This window comes from Mustela lutreola, chromosome 1 (assembly GCF_030435805.1).
Source record: "Mustela lutreola isolate mMusLut2 chromosome 1, mMusLut2.pri, whole genome shotgun sequence".
NCBI classification, from domain to species: Eukaryota; Metazoa; Chordata; class Mammalia; order Carnivora; family Mustelidae; genus Mustela; species Mustela lutreola.
The window spans coordinates 278,142,208-278,146,737 of record NC_081290.1 but is presented as its reverse complement, the minus strand read 5'-3'; positions in this window follow the sequence as shown (position 1 = coordinate 278,146,737).

Genomic DNA, 4,530 nt, shown 5'->3' with positions numbered 1-4,530 from the left:
CTGTGTAAGCTGAAGTGCAGTGGTTTGTGATGGGGAGAGCATGGGTGAGTTTATGGAGAGAGGCAAGTGAGAACAACCAGGGAGTGGAGATTTGTTGGGAAGACACAGAAGATGACAGGGAGGTATGATTACGTATTGCCCCAATTGCCCTCAGCACGTTATTTTAGGACGCCTGGATTCTCTGAAGTTGCCGGGAGAACCCGGCTGGGAGTGTGGTGGGGTTATTCTTCCTGGTGGGGACAGGCACACTCGGAGGGTTCTTCTGCCCCAGCAAATCACCTGGACTAAGAACCTGTTTCCTTCTGATCCACCTAAGCCTTGCATTAGGCTATGGAACTGGGGATGGAATGTCCTACCCACCCACACACAGAAATTGAGGTTAATTTCTTGGCCAGTCAGTGTTTCTCGACCTTGACACAGTGGACATTTTAGGCTGGACAATTCTCTGTTGTGGCATAGGGACTGTCCTATACATTTGTAGAATGCTTAGCAGGACCCCTGGCCTCTACCCACTGAGGCCAGTAGCAACCTCCATCCCAACTCTGACAACTAAAAATGTCTCCAGATATTGACAAGTGTGCACTGCATGCAAAGTCACCTGTGATGGAGAGCCACTGGTCTAGAGAAGGGACTCTCATCCTTGAGCCTGCATCAGAATCACAGACTGTGATTTAACTGTCAGGCCTGTTAAAACACAGACTGTTGAGCCTAACTCCTAGATTTCTGATTCAGTAGATTTTGGGTAGAATCCCAGGATTTAAATTTCTGACAAGTTTCCACTTGATCCTGCTGCTGCTGGTCCATGAACCAGGCTTTGAGACCCACAGGATTAGAGAAATAATAGAACATATTATGTCCTAAAGCCACAGATGAAAATTCATAATGCACACTACTTAGGTATATTGTTTTACTTTTGTTGATATAATGTAGATTTACATTCTAATTGATAATATTAGTTCATTATTAAGGAGGGCACATGTTGCAATGAGCACTGGGTGTTATGTGCAAATAATGAACCATGGAACATTACATCAAAAATTAATGATGTACTGTATGGGACTAACATAACATAATAAAAATAAATAAATTCCTAAAGTTTCTAAAAACATTGTCATTAGACAGACAATAAGAAGGCACCAAACTACACTTTTCCTACTTCCCCATAAAACCTGCCCATTAGAGAACAATTTTTTTTAAATAAAGGAAAAGAGGGGGCGCCTGGGTGGCTCAGTGAGTTAAGCTGCTGCCTTCGGCTCAGGTCATGATCTCAGGGTCCTGGGATCAAGCCCCGCATCGGACTCTCTGCTAAGCAGGGAGCCTGCTTCCTCCTCTCTCTCTCTCTCTCTCTGCCTGCCTCTCTGCCTGCTTGTGGTCTCTCTCTGTCAAATAAATAAATAAAATCTTAAAAAAATAAAATAAAATAAAATAAAATAAAGGAAAAGAGTACCTTCAGCTATTATATGTTGTTCCAGGGAAAGACACAGACCTGGGTGCTAAGAGTTCCCCAGCATGACCATTTACCTGGGCTGTTGGGAATCTGACCTGCGGGATCTTCTGTAGTCAGGCTTCTGATATGGAACGAGTCAGCCATGGGAATAAAAGGTACAGCATAGGAAATATGTCAATGATATTGTCATGGTATTGAATGATGACTGATTGTAGATACACTTGTGGCAAGCATAGCATAAGGCATACAGATGTTGAATCACTATCTTGTACACCTGAAACTAATGTAACATGGTGTGTCAACTCTGCTCAATTAAAAAAAAAAAGAAAAGAAAAGAAAAGCAGGTGATTCTGGAATAAGAAATCTAAAAAAGACTGCCCTGGGTCCTCACTGGAAAAGACTCTGGTGAGTTTTCCTGATAACCAAAATAGTTGTAAGCTTACACAAAGACTTATCCCTAGATGATAAGAACTGGAAGAATTAACCCAGTAAAAGTTATAAAACACAGTTTTTCCAGGGAACCTCTGAAAGCAGATAGTACATAGAAGATGACTGCCTGAAAACTAGCCAAATAAAAACAAAACCAGAAATTCAGATAAAATTCTCTGCTTCCACTAAAGACCACAGAAAAAAGATTCTACTAATAGTCCCATTTTCCTTCACATGTTTATGTCCTTTCTTATTTTGATTTTTTATTGTATTATCTTTTTCCCAGTTTAATGTTATATAATTCTGATTTTCTGTAAAATATTCCCCTTAACTACTAATTAACTTCTTTATGTTTTTTTTTTTTGTTTTGTTTTGTTCTGTTTTGAGAGACAGAGAGAGGATACAGGAGGAGAGGATCAGAGGGAGAGAGAGAGAATCTTTATTTTTTTTTATTGTGTTATGTTAATCACCATACAGTACATCATTAGTTTTTGATGTAGTGTTTAACTGTTTGCATAGAACACCCAGTGCTCATTACGACACATGCCCTCCTTAATACCCATCACCAAGCTCACCCATCCCCCCACCCCTCTCTTTCCAAAACCTTCAGTTTTGGAAGTTTTTCCTGATTCCATAGTCTCTCCTGGTTCCTCTCCCAATCTGATTTCTCCCCCTTCGTTTTTCCCTTCTCTTGATGCCCTCCATTCTATTCCTTATGCTCCACAAATAAGTGAAACCATGTGATAATTGACTTTCTCTGTTTGACTCATTTCACTCATCATAATCTTAAGTAGGCTCCAGCCCAGTGTGGAGCCCAGTGTAGGGCTCAAGATCAAGACCTGAGCTGAAATCAAGAGTCCGACACTTAACCCATTGAGCCACCCAGACACCCAACTTCTTTAGGCTCTAAGGACAATTCCATCTTAACTCTATAATTTATTTCTTTCAAGCTACTGCTAATGCAGTCAACTTAAAGAATTTCTACACATGGCAGCTCCTGGGGAAAAAACCCCACAATTAATGGACATATATTCAACCAATGATTTTGAATTTAATTAGAACAATGATATTCTGGTCAACAACTAATCTTTAGGAAGATTAGAATGATACTATTGATAAACATTCATGGAATGTCTCCAGGAAAAATACTTTTCTAAAGTTTTGTCAACAGGAATTAACCAATTTGGTAAAAATTATCAAATATTATCACTCAACCTTACCACAAGAATCACTCCAATACTTGGTCATACTAGTTTTTTTATGAGCTTTCAGAGGTATTTCCTTGGTAGTAATACTGCAAATCTGATCCCCAAACCTCAAACATTTGCTTTAAAAAAAAAAAAAAAAAAAGATTTATTTATTTGAGAGAGCGAGTGAGTAGGGGGTAATGGCAGAGGGAGAGAATCTGCAAGCAGACTTCCCACTGAGTACAGCAGCCAACATGGGACTTGATCTCACAACCCATGAGATCACAACCTGAGCTGAAACTAATAGTGGGATGCTTAACTGACTGAGTCACCCAGGCACTCACCAAAGAGGCTCAAACATTTGAAACCTTGAGGTATCCTAACAAAGTGATGCAAGGTTCAAAAATCCTTGGACATAGAAAGAAGTAAAGATGGTAGCATACTGCTACATTAATCTTACCAATAATTATACTCTTTTCATACAATATATAGAAGAAGGAAATGTCCTTGTGCTGTAAAGATGGACATATAAATAGTCCTGAGGATCAGAAACTATTTGCAAAACCCACAGCATTAGCAAATTTAAACATACCTCATGAAAGTCTCTTACCTTCTTATCCTCTGAGGGAATCACATTCTTTTATGCTAAGCCAGGACTGTAGGAATCTTAGCCCACACCAGTGTATCTCTCCCCAACTCCCTCAGTAGACTATGCGTCCTTTCAAAGAGTCTGAAAATGTCAAGTACACCTGGAATTATACCTGCTAGCTGATGAGAATTGGAACTGGATAGCCCAACATGGTCATCTATTACTGTGCTTCCAACTATCTACCATAACAAATAACACATGTCAAGCTGTATAGCAACATCATACTAGTTTATGTACTTTAGCCCACAGAGTTAGGTGTAATAAAATAGCCTTGGATTTTCTTTGGCCAACTGGTGGAAATCTGTGCCATTGAAAACACACTGGATTAACACCAAAGATGAGTTAGAACAATCTAGCCTAAAATAAATAAAATCCTATCTGACTTCAAACTGCTTCTTCCTCTCCTAAGTTAGTTTCTCTTGGAGGTAGTGAGGACTTAAATGAGAGGGACAACAGTAAAGAGCACTGAAGAAGGTCCTGAGCTTGCTCATTAGCATAGAACCTGTTATTCTCCTGTGTTCCTGGCATCTTCTATAAGGTCATTCCCTCAGAGTTTTCATGGTGCCCCCCAAAACTTCCATCTATTGCAGTAAGTCTAAAAATCTAGAGTAATTATCCTTTCTTTCTTTCCCTCTCCAAAGGCAGTTATTTTAGAAGTGAGAAGATTTATCTCATCTACCTTCTATGGTTCAGGTAAAGATATATGGTTCTAGTTCCTATTGATTCATAATCTCCCATTCCTGGCTGTTTCTTGGTCTTCCCTCCAAACGAAGGTACCTATCAACATCCTCCTGCAGGGGTCACAGATGCTGCAGATG